At 32.5% G+C, this 13,919-nt stretch overlaps 1 protein-coding gene across 1 annotated transcript in view; it reads left to right on the forward strand.

Annotated features, from left to right (window-relative positions):
* The first annotated feature begins 4,979 nt into the window (after nucleotides 1-4,979).
* The window catches only part of LOC110999069, a 52,004-nt gene continuing 43,064 nt past the window's right edge, over nucleotides 4,980-13,919 (forward strand). Inside the window, exon 1 of the mRNA XM_022267956.2 lies at nucleotides 4,980-5,114. The gene's annotated coding sequence lies outside the window, so the exon portion shown is untranslated. The remainder of the gene's footprint in view (nucleotides 5,115-13,919) is intronic.

A 13,919-nucleotide genomic window follows, 5' to 3' on the forward strand; every position in this document is an offset into this window, starting at 1 on the left:
ATTGTTAGAAAGATGCCGTACGGCTCATTCAGAATTAAAATTACCGTTAAATCTTCAAACTATTGGAGAACCAACGTGTAATATTGCAAAACACTCAGCAATGGCCAAAGTTTTAGCGGCATCGAAAATCATCATCTGGGACGAATGCACAATGGCGCATAAACGTGCATTGGAAGCACTTAACCGAACATTAAAAGATTTACGCAATGAATCGAGATGTTTTGGAGGAGCAATGATTTTACTGTCTGGCGATTTCCGCCAAATACTGCCAGTAATTCCAAGATCTACGGCTGTCGACGAAATAAACGCTTGCCTCAAATCGTCAAATCTATGGCGCTATGTGACGAAACTGCAGCTGACAACAAACATGAGAGTTACATTGCTTACTGATAAAAAAGAAGAAAAAGAATAAAGATGTAGATGACCTGAACTACATAATGGTATGCGTTTGGTGGTTAGAAAATTGAAAAACAATGTAATTTACGCTACGATAATGATAGGAAAATTCAAAGGTGAGGAAGTTCTTATTCCGAGGATCCCGATGATCCCAACCGATATGCCGTTTGAATTTAAAAGACTTCAATTTCCGATACGTCTTGCATTTGCCATGACCATCAACAAATCACAAGGCCAATCCTTAAAAGTTTGTGGTTTAAATCTAGAACATTCATGTTTTTCCCATGGTCAATTATACGTGGCATGTTCACGGGTCGGAAGACCATCAGCGTTGTTTGTTTTTGCGCCTGATAATAAAACAAAAAATGAAAAAATGTGTATCACAAGGTACTTAAGTGAAGAGCAACCTATGTACTAAAATACAGAAATAATAATGAATGATTAATGTAGGTATTTAATTTTTTTGTATTTTTTCCAATAAAAAAACCCAAACTGCTTATTTATTGCCATTAAGGCGGAACAAAGTTCGCCGGGTCAGCTAGTTATTCATACAAATACATATATTATTACAAAATATTTTATTGAAATCTCAAATAAACAATTGTAAATTAAAATACCATGTGTTTTTATAATCTGAGAAATAAATTTAAAAAAAGTAAACATGTCAGAGGTGAAATGTCTGTAGCAAATAAATTTTTAAGTCTTGTTAACATTAATAATTGTTATGAATTTAACTGTCAATTTTTTTCCTGTAAACCCATATGTATATATATCAAATAGTTCTTGTAATCAACGTTTGAAATTGCCAAATGTGTGCTGATATGAAAACAGGAAAACCTGTAAATACTGGCGCAGGGGTAACCATGTGCAGCAGCCCATTCCAATTACAGACAGGAAGTCATTATTTCCGGAGTGCAGAGCTTCCTACACCATTCGGCGCTGCTTCGCTGACCTCTGAAATTCATAAAAGGGACCACTTATAATGCAAACCCGGCCCCGTATCAGCCTTTGTAATTGAAGGGCGTATTCGTGTTTGAAATTGCTTATTATTGAAAACTACGGGTTTGTCTCCGCCCTTATCAATTTCTCGTAAAGAATTTCCTAATTTTATTTGTTGTCTCGAATGAACGAATGAACCAATTTGCTTGTTCATTAATTTTGTCTGGTGCTATTGATACATAAATATTGCATATAATTAATTGATTGCTAAATCAATTAAACACGCCATTTAATTTAATTTGCATTGTAATCGACACTTATATAGTACTTGTAAAATATTTGAGTTTTTTTGGCAAAAATGCGTCTGACTTGTAATGTTTATTCTGTCATATATTTTTTAGTTATCTAAATAGCGAACAACTTTGGCGATATATTAAATTGTGAATTTTAAAAAAGGAACACAATTTTTACGAAACTCCTTATATTTTATGATTTAGGTTTGAAAAAGGGAAATGGAAAAATATGGAGGAGGCTTTCACCCTAAAAGGGCTATACAAAAACTAGGCTAATAAAAAAATCCAACTTATTTATTTTAACTTATACTAACTTAACTAACACTAATATAAAAAATGTGACCTAACCAATTGTTCTATGGATTAATAAAGCTTTAATAACAACAATAATTTAGGTTTTTATTTGGTTGCCATACATAATGCTAAATTATAAACAAAAATAATACATGTTACATACAAGGCAAGTAATGAAACAAATTATTCGCTAATATGCGTTATTAATTAATAAATTCATTGTCATAATAATTAGCAATTACGCACCTTACATCATAATACAATTGTACAATGAAATATTAATTATGACCATTCTCTGCCATATCATTAAATAACAATGGCTATTTGACCACCAGGAGATACATATGCCTAGTTTTTATAATGACACCAACAATAGAGCAACCGCTCGCGCCTGTATTCTGTATTGTTTCTCTTTACAGAATTCGATGCTCATTAAAACTGGGTATTCGAAACTGAAATGCATATATTTTCTGCCCGAGTATCCAGTATTTTGCCTGCAGCGTTAATAAAACTCAAAGTTCAGTGAGGTATAGGTACAGTGATTATTTTATTAACGAGATTTTTGTGCATGTAAATGAAAAACTTTATATTTGGAATAAATTGATTATTTTGTTGTTGCAAGCAATAAAAATACTCCAGTAGTGGCTTTGGCGGATGAATCTCATCCCTGAAGTGATAGGTTCGGTCCCCGGCTGCACCAATAGACTGTTTATCTGTGCATCTAACACTTGCTCTTACGGTGAAGGAAAACAAGTCGATGACGTGTCAGACACAGAAGGCTGATCACATTGCCTATATCATTGCCAAATAATCTTGAAACAGAAACAGAAAATCTGAGGCCCAGAACTACAAAGGCTGTAGCGCCACTAATTTATTTAAAAACGTCATTTGAGAACTGACTATATTTAATTAATTGGTCTGTTGGGATAGGGTTTGGTCCATAGGGATTCGGGGATCAAAAATTGCCAGGCGATGACTCATCAATTCAGTAGGCCTTGAAACAGGAGTAGTTATTATTATTTTTCATATCACACTTATATACGGTAGAAAATTAGACAAGCCACCAGCTTTTTCTTAACTTATTTTTAGTTTATATAATTAACTGACTGTTTGTTTAGAAATTAGTTTACCACCCGCTAAAGCGAGCAATCGTCTGATTGTAATTTTCATTGATTTTTCTAGAAAATTGTAGATTAACGATAATCTTTTGTATGGTCCCACCGTTCCACTCTTCTATGGAAAACCCTTCAAACTAACCGCTAGTATCAACGCCTAGTGCTCACATTTTCTTATCATACAAAACTTAAGAGCGTTTTAAACCGTGTAGCATTTAATGCACTTCATCTCAAACATAGTGCTAAACAACGAATTCTCTTTGTACTTTTACACGTAGCTCGTTAAATATTTTAACTCCAGTGAACAGCTTTTAGTAAAACCACGGGTAATATTCTCAGCAGTTGTATCATTATCTCTGTATAAAAAATTAAATATCTTTTAAATTATAATATTCGAAAAGTTTTCTATTATTCCTGAAATGTGATAACGGAGTAATGGCGTTAAAGATTAAGCCTTATATTGCTATAGAAACAATTACAACTTAAAACACAAAAATAATTTATAAATGTATCGGAAAATCTAAATTGGTAAATTTTTATTTTGTTCTTTAGTTGTTTTAAAATGTTTGTGAGACGTGTTTCTTTTCTACCAATTTTTTTTAAAACCGGAAGCCGGAAGACCGACGGACGGCAAGTTAAAATGTTGTAATATATTATAGTATAGGTGTATTAGTAAGTGTAAACCTCTGTATAACGACTTAATGATTTAGTGACTTAATGTCCTATAACCCCTAGATGGGGCAAACGCCCACTGTGCCTTGACCCTCGTATTGAACCTTGTTCCAAGTCTTACCTTATCTGCAAGTGTACGCTAGGTCTGGCGGCCATGCTTCCACTATCATTGCGGATTCCAATCAAGCTGTCTAATGTAGTGGTAATTAAAAAGGCGTCAAGTATAAGTCGTCATTATCCGCTTTTAATTCTAAACAGCTGTTGCTAACAAATATCTGTGTATAATATTTTGTAAGAAAAATTAATATTCTTAGATTTGCAACTCGAGAGTTAATTACTCACTTTAAATACTAAAACAAAATTGTAGTGTAATTTATGAAAGACGTAAGTCGCATTTCAATTAAGCATTCATTTATTAATTTAAAATGATGATTTAGTTAAAAATATAAAACTGCAAATGTTAATTGGAAGGAAAAAAGTAATTATACAAGTAGTATGTATTTGTTGAATTGCAGGTCATTGCAATGAGCTACGTCTATAATTAATATAAAAATTAATGAAAAGACATTACTTAATAAGGGTAAACTCCACACAAAATGAATGAAGATTATCAAAGAGCCCAGGAAACGTTGATGAGGGCGAGACGCGAGTTCAGCGTGCAGCTATGCTCAGATTATCTTTTTCATCTTCCTGGCATTTCGTTACCTTTAATGAAATCCACTCAAAGGAAAGAAAGAATTTAATTTAAGACGAATCAGAAATTCAGCTGCCGCTCGCTAGTTATAAATCATTTGAATGCTAATAAATTCCACTATAAGCCCAGGTGCGAACAGAATTTTTTCAGGCTCCGTCATTGTTTTAATAAAATGTGTAAATTACAATATAATGTTTACGTTATTATGAACTCTTTTAATCAAGTTTTAAGGTTTAAATTATTTCGCATTAAATTTTTGGCGATTTGTATTTAAGGTTTGCCTTAGTTTATATTATTAAGCTAACTAAGGGCAATGATAAGATGATTAAATATATAACATTACATAATTTCTACTTATAAAAACTCAAATATATCAATTGAACTTCGGAGTCTATGTTAAGGTAATATTAGACTTGATTACTCTAAACTAAGATAATAGTGGCTTTATATTAAGTTAATGTTACAAGATGTACAATACTAGAGCGTAAAGGAAATCCGAAGAGTAAAGTGGTATGCATCGTGCCTGTATGGTTGCAGCGCAGCCTCTGTATCGAGGGCCTTAGTTCATCGCGACATCTCGACGCGACTGCCCGCGTAGCACACTGCGTAGCGGTTGCGTAGATGCCGCGTAGCATCTGCTTAAGAAATTTTGCTAGTTACAAGAAATCAGTGAAGTGTTTTTGTATCTGATCGGATGCGACCTTATATTTGGTAAGTTAGATTTTTCGTTAGAAAAATAAAACGACGCATTTATTAACAAAGTTTACGAATGCATAAATGACATACATCTCGTGAATATTTTTAAGTATCTCTATTCATAAATGTATTCTTTAATATGCAAATAAATGCAAGTTATGAAATACTTTACAAATTCGCTTAATTAATAGGTCAGTTGTGGTTACTATTTCCTTGTCCTATCATGCAATAAAAATGTATTTATAAAAAAATAAATTAATTTCAATTTAATATCAATTAATTACAGGGTCATTTTTATAAAAAAATAAATACTTACTGAAAAAGGAAGTTATAAAAATAGTCTTGTTCGCATAAATCTACGAACTTGCTTCTAATTTAATAATAAATATAATTTTTATAATTACAATTAATCAACAATTATTGACCGAAATTGATAATAAAAATAATTAAAAATTTGAAAAAAAAAGTAGTATTCCTGTGGCAGGGTACCTTTAATGCTGGCATTATCCGCGCGATACTTATTAGTTGAGCAAGAAAAGGTCTGGGGTGACAGGTACTATCTATCAGGCGCCAACTAAATCTTCAATTAGCACCATTTCACCTGAACCCCACTGCCCCAGAGTCTTTATTCCAAAGGAAACAAATTTTGGAGCAAAGACTCTTACATTTGAGCCGTTTATTATTTTCCGGCAGCCGCACCAGATTTTTTTCTTATTCCAGAGAGGTGAGACGGTGTTATATCCACTTAAGTAGCACCCTATACCAAAGCCCACCCCATCTTCCACGGAATCCTGTCCGGCCCATTAGCATCGTACTTGCAAACTTAATTCTATGCAAGGATTGCTGTGAAGCGATTAATCTGAGGATTAGTTCAAAGAAAGTAGGACAAGACGTGTCATTTGTCCTTGATATTTGTTTTTTTAAGGTTTAATAGTTGGACTAAAACATATCAGAAAAAACAAAGTACTGTAATGTAGGCTAAAATATTTATCGTTAAGTTTTTTTTAATAAATGCTGTGAGCACTGAATGAAGCTACTTAACTACTTAGTATTTATTTCTTGTAATCATTTTTCTTTATTTAAAAATACACTATAAGAAAACACGTTATGTATCAGCCTACCCGAACAGTTTTTCTTTATAGTAATCAAATACAGAATATCTTAGTCAAATAATGAGTGTAGTGTAATAAGGCTCCTAAATATTCTTTTGTCATACTTTTTAAGTCCAAAAGCTCATCATAACAAGATCAGTCACTTCTTTTGAAAGAAGTTATAAGTTTGCAACTTGAAGTATTTTTCTATAAAAGAAATGATAGCTTGATCAAAGCGCTTTGTGTTTGACATACGCTATATCGAAACATTTTTTCATTCATTCATCTATATATATTTGCTGTGTAGGCAAATTTGAAAATGACATTTGTAGGGTCCGTTATTCAAGTAAGAAGTGGTTTCAAAAATTACTTTTTAAGTCTCGTCAAATTAATGCTATATATATAAATCTGACATTAAAAAGTTTTGTCAGCAATACGTTGGGAGAATCAGTTATTTATGATAAATTGTTAATATTACTAACTCTATTTGATGTGCAATTTAATTACTATATTAAATTGTATAATTTTCTTCAAGTTCTCCAGAACGCTATTTAATTAAAATAAATGAGGAAACAAAATCGTCGAAAAAATACATCCCATAATATTGACACAAGTCGCCTGACATCTTAGCATCTTGTTAAATTCGAATATGGAACACGTTGGCGTAGCAAATTATATTCGTTGTGATATTTAAAAAAATAGAAATACTTTCTTAAGGAGTGTTTTAGATTTTAAAGATAAAATTATATATTAGTCTCTTTTTAAATTGGTATTCTAAATTTAATGTATTATTCTGTATTGATAAAGTAAAGTAAAACACGAAACGATTGTACGTTATTCGGTCCACATAATCCAATCCAATATGCGTTGAGAAGCAACACTATTTTATAACGGCTATTCGACCAATCACAATCGAAGACAACGTTTCGTCTTGCGTCCGTAATTTTACATGCTCACTTCGATTACTCATGAAAGAAAGATGTGCACTAGGCCCCGTGCTATCCATGGTAGGTCTGATCGGTGTACGTGGAGAGACCTTTGTATGAAAATGAGAGTTCAAATCTTCTTCTTAAAATTTTAATTTACACCGGTTTTTAATAATTAAAATAATTTATAAAAAAATAATTAAAGAGCTATTTGATTTGTGTTTTAAACATAGACATGTTTATTTTAATATTATTTGTACGGATTTATTTACTTTATTTGGTTTATATTAATTATGAAATATGAGTGTAAAAATGTAGACATTCTATATGTCGCCAAAAATGGATTGTCTTTGTAGGGTTTGGTTATTGGGATGCAGGTAGGAGATTGATCGACTATCATGGTTTGATCTCAGATTTTTTTAAATTGTAGACTAATTATTGGGTTAATAATTCAATAGCATTGTCTACATGGAATAACAAATTATGTGGTATGATAATTTTACTACAGATACACAATGACAGTTTCGATTTGACCATAAGGTTTAGAAGCAATGTGAAGTAAATAAAGCATTACCAATAAAAATGTCACATCCTGTAACAGTATTAAAATCTTCACATTTCTATCTTTACTCTAATAAGATAAGGCTGACTTATTTCGGTGTCTGTCATTTCAAGACAAATATTCTAGCCTTCTTTCAATCCAAGGAATAGTTAAATAAAACCTAGGACTGCAAGATGTATCACTTGTAAACTACTGAGCCGCGGCACTTGACATATAATTATTACCCACCATAATGTACTGCTTTGTAAATATATGAAAAAGAGAAATTCATTTCGTCTAAAAGAAAAAGATTTCATATTTGTTTTCGCAAATAACAACAGTGTGTTTATATTAAGCTCATTGATTTTCCTTTTACTTTGTGGAAATACATACGAAATTACTTTCCTCAATTTTTGTGTATTAATATTACGCACAATGAAAGAGTGCATGAGTGAAATTACTAGTATATTTCAATTTACTGTAATATTCCGTAACATTCGATTAATTTCTGCTTGTATGGTACAAAAGCCTTTTTATTTTTTAAATATATAAAAGAAGGGGGGCAAACGGGCCTGCTAGTCGCAGCCTATAGACACCCATTTTTAGTGAGTGCCTTTGATGGAGGAGTACACTCGAATTTTGAACAGTTGGAGATCGTATCTCTCAGGGAAGACCCTACTGGGAGTCGATTCCACAGTTCACTAGACAAGAAAAAACCTTGTGAAACGGGCTGTTATTTTGTGCCTTACATATCGCTAATATTCATTGATTTAAATACTCAATAAAGTGACTTGTCACGCTGTTTTAATTAATGGCCTCATTGCAGTATAAACACAATTAGACAATGTTTTTAGTGGCTGCTATCACGCATACTTCCTAACACGAAAATAAAATTAACATAATAAAAAATATAAATCAAGGAAACTAAAGTTAAACCTCTGTCACCTCGGCATTGTCAAATAGAGCATATTCGTTACAGATGATCATCTGTAACAAAATCAAAAATGATCATCCTTTTCTATACAAGCATTAAACAATTCGCGGATCTGAAAATATACCTAACCCATTGTTAATTCTCCTAGCAATTACAAAGCTTATTTTAAAGTCAAACTAAACTTTATGCAAACCGTGAAACACTGCGGGTTAAGAAAGTTCTTCTGAAATATTACAAATGACTTTAATTAGTCACGGTAGTTAAAATGATTGAAGAAAAACCTAAGGAAAAATCATTTAATCGTGCATAATAACTTGGAAAGCAGCACTGCTTCCAATATTAAGATGGAGATTTTTCATCAGATGTTAAACGAGCCGTGGACTCTCACATTGTCATAGGGCTCGAGTGCCGTTTTTTTAAAAATTGATACGATCCAATTGAGTTCTAAATCTAACGAATTGGTTAGTACTTCAATGGGTAGCTGGTTCCACATATTGGTGGTACGTACTAAAAACTGCCTTAAAAATTTTAGTTGTGGAACGACGCAGGTCGAGGTGATACGGATGGAATTTGGTGATGAAACTCAGGTATTAATCCGTACAACTCCTCTGGACAGTAACAGATTCCAGTATTTACATGAGAATGAAATACAAATATCTTTCTTCCTTTGTCAACGAATATATTGTCATACAAATATAATATCAAGGAACAATAATCAAACTAATCGACGATCACATTAAACATAAGATTTATTCGTCATGCTTTAGTTAATATTTTGATAAATATGTAATGTGGTATATACTACTTTAGTTTGTTAATTGCACGTGTTTGAAGTGGCTTCATTCATAGAACATTGGGCAAAGATTGTATGAAACATGTATTCTACATTCATTTTATGTTGGCTCACTTGAAGAACACAAGTTCATGTTTTTAATTAGCTTGAATCTTTTCATTATAAAAAAAGGTTTAGGCTGCTACTATCTATATTTCTATCTCTTTTCAACCTACACCACACCGAACACCAAAGAGAAGGCTGATATGATATGAAGTTTATTCAAATTCAAAATCATTTATTAATTTAGGTAACACTATCTACACTTACGAACGTCTATAAATAAATACATATTGAATGCTTCTTATTTTACAATTACTGCCAGTTCTCAAAACAGACGAGAAGAACTGGCAATAAACTCTCCAATACTTTTTTAAGTTTTTGTTTTACAAAGTGCTTATATCGAGCTGCAACCATTACACCATGTACCAGATGACACCTTTGAGGACATAATAGTTAAATTATAATAATAAAAAACAAAGCTTTGTCCTCTAGGAGCAGGAAGCATGGTGAAATAGGAACACGAACTTACATTCTCGTGAGAACAACACTCAGATACAAAGTCGAAATAACTAACATCGCCACATACACGTACTCAAGTCCGACCAGTCACCACAAGGATCACCCGTTCACGAGTATGACGCATGAACAGCTATCCACATAGACCTTAACCTATCAAATAGTTTTGGAAATCATTAAGTTAACAAAACTTAATAAATGTATGTAAAATGTATAAATGTATGTATAAGTATCAAGTGAAATATACTTTTAAACCCGTTACATAAAATTTATTTATTTATAAAAACACTTCTGCCTGAATATGTGACCCTAAATTGACGCGACTGAATTGAAAACATACCTTGCCATGTAGCAACTTTATTAAGTACATCACAAACGCGAATTCTCGGCGTACTCTTAGCTCGTTGTTGCCTGCAAAACCAGGAATAAATAATAGTGGATAAAAAGGATACACACCGTTATACCTAAAATGTAATTTACACTCAGTATCAGCAATGATATGCTAACTCTTGGTGAACTAAGCTCATAATCAGTTAAACCATTGTGCAAATAGGTCACTTACAGTTACAGGTACGCTATAAGCAATAAAATTGAGGGTTGGCGCTAATGTGACGCTTGATATCCCATCGTTACCATTATTGGATATTGCGCTAATTACCATTTCATCAATATTCAAGTATTAATAGTGTATTCGACGCTTGCGGCGATCAATATAACTGTTTTCACGTTAGCATTTAATAGATTCGATTGTACATGATGTCACACGAGTTTGTCCGTTTAAAATTCTGTTTTATTAACATCTAGAAGGTTTGAGAATTGACTCATTGATTTTAGGTATTTTATGTTACGGACAACGAACAACGCAACTTAGAAAGCTGGTAAACGAAGCTGCCAGCCAGATGTAATTCTATGAAACGGTCGGCGACTGCGCAGGTATCAGAAGGGATGGTCGGCCCCCTTTACCAGCGTGTAGTTTTAAGGCTTAGCTTTAAGTTATTATTTGTATACATTTTAGATAGATTTACGCAGCCGTGCTGGACGGACGTTAGTCATGAGCTTGCTTCGCTTTATAATTGTGTTTGACCATCACTAACGTTCGACCAATATACGGAGCAATTACTAATCTTTCGATGCACTTTAAATGTGGTGCTCGAGGCAGATGCTTAGGATTCCCCGGGACAGCTAAGGAAATTCAGAAAACTAACTCTACTGGCAGAGTGGAGGGCGCCAGATGTTGAGGTCGATCTCTTACTCACTCACGACTTACCATCATCCAGGCGCTGAACCGAAGACAGGGGGCGTGGAGGAAATTTTGTAGTGCCACTAATAGGACCTTCAGAAATGATGAGTTTGGTAAATAAAAAGAGTGGCGAAGAGTTTATTGCCAGTTCTTCTCGTCCGTTCTACGCTCATGATTTGAGTAATGTAGGTTTCCAAAATCTGTTTTCATCATCCACTAACGAAATGATACTTTATGTTAGCGTATTTATTTATCGATAAATGCTACTTCTGAAAAAGTTACAGCAGTGCATGTTAAACAATTTAATACTAACACAATATTTATAAACAATCGCTTGTATCGAGTAACCTTTAAAAGTTATACAGTATTTTGAACTGAATTTTTAAAGTGTAGAATGTGGAAATATATTTTGGAGAGTTCAGATCAAATTGATTTAAATAAAGTACTATTTGCAACATATGCGTAGTTTAAAAGATGTTTCAATTTTTTATCTAACAAACTAAAGTTGATTGACGACTATTAGAAGTGTTTATAATGTTTTGACCTTTAACGTGTTTCTTGGAGAATTCAATCGTCCATTTGTAAGTCTAAGACGCCGGTTTACTTACGATGTTTTTCTCAAGCAATCATTTATAGCACGCATGTTTATTCATACAATTCTAAGGCTTAAACCTGACATTAGAATTGAAAATCGCACGCAGTTTAACGGTTTCATGAAAAAAATGTAAGGTTATAATATATTTAAAGCCTCAATCACTTAGGGTGAGATTCCAAGACACAGCACAGACACACATTTTTATTCTTAGGGTCTTTCAGAAATGAGACTATTTCTGATACATGTAATATGTCAAAAACACCTCGACGTCTAACGTTCCCCAAGTAAGCGGTTTTAAGGCAGTTTTTGCCGCTATGTGAAGCTAGGTGCCCACTGAAGTATATCTGAACCAATTCGACTGAGAGATCTTCAAGAAAAGAGTGTACCATTACTTTGCTAGCAATGGACTTGCGAGTCTTCCACCGTTGAGTGTGTGCATGGGCACTAAAATTTTCTTTAATATATTGATGCTCTTTTCTCGGATCCGAGTGGAGCGCGGCCATAGTAGCTCACTCAAATCCTGTTCATTTTTTATAGCATTGCCATTCTTAGCTCTCAAATTCGAGTACTCGACATGCCGACCACTCGTACCCGAAAAATGAGTTTTTTAATAAAAATATTAATATACATATTTTCACATATCAACATCAAAATTCGCCAAAAAATGTTTTAGTTTCCGGCTAGTGCTCTGTATCTATTGAATGTGTTAACATCAAATATTGCTCGTATCAGTTTACGTTTGATCTACAAAAAATCTTATAGGCTTTTGCAAAATTAATATACCCAATATATAGACCCTTGAAAAATCATCCTAGGCAGTAATTGTCTGCAAATAATACAGTATTGTCACTCGTACGTAAATTAAACATAATTCTTAATCAGTATTATATATATAATAATAAATATATTATATCTACACAAAGGACTTGCTTTTCGAACAATACGGTAGGTAGGTTGCAATAAGGTGCCACAAATGATTTTAATGATTGTGATTGTTTTAATCATGGTAATCTATATAATCATGAATATAGATATAGATATTATTAGATTCAATATAGTTATTTTTCTGTATTTAAAAAACTATATTGAATCTTATTAAGTATTTCCTATTGGATTGTTTATGTATCATCTCATGTATAGTGTGGAATTATTTAATCAATTACCGTCTAAAATTCGCAATATTTGCGCGTTAACAAACTCAAAAAGGCATTAAAGATGCATGTTAGAATGAACATAGTAGACTAAAATTGGGACGGCTAACGTGCATCTCGCTCGTATATACGAGCTATACTTAATTAATTCATAAGTTTTTCAAAGTAATTAAAATCCATCTTTGTAATGAGCAATAAAGTTCTTTAAACATTATCCCTATAAAGTATGACTCTAATTTGAAATACTCTTTGCATCTTACCAACATGTAAAAACACATTTTTTTATGAAATAAATAAAAATCAAGAAAGTAATAACATAAAATATACGATTACCCAAGTATGGAAAATTATATGAAGCACTTATGTGGTAATATATTCTTAATATTCATGAGAAATGATTATTACGCAGGTGTAAGCACGTGAGAATCCCTCGAGCCGAGTGATACATATCATTTGTTTATGTTAAGTGATCAATTGTTTTATTCTTCTATGCAATCTCTAAAAATAATTTGTTTTTTTCTTTCATTTTTGATACATTTGCACCTGTATTGATGAGTTTTTGGTTCAATGTGAATGTATACATATACTAAAACATATAGAATTTCTGGTTTGTATTGATTGGTCGTGTAATATTTTAATCCATAAAACATTTAAAGAAAATACTTTTTTACGGGAGTGAAGCTATGTATTATTATAAACTTATTTAAGATATTTTTTTTTGACATTCATCAACTTTTGTCTTTAGTCACCGTAACCACGCACGGTGTAACACGCGAAACGGCGGAAATATTTAAAATTATGTTAAATAATTATAAGTTTACATAGCTTCAATCCGGTAAAAAAGTGTTTTCTTTAAATGCGTAAAAGCTATGTTAATAAAAGACACAAGACAAAGACATACAGCATAAACATTTATTATTAAAAAAAAAACTAAATTCTTACTCTTTATTACTACTGTAGGTTATAGTTGTGAAGTCTGATATATTTCAAA

The sequence above is a fragment of the Pieris rapae genome, chromosome 10, assembly GCF_905147795.1.
Source record: "Pieris rapae chromosome 10, ilPieRapa1.1, whole genome shotgun sequence".
Lineage (NCBI taxonomy): Eukaryota > Metazoa > Arthropoda > Insecta > Lepidoptera > Pieridae > Pieris > Pieris rapae.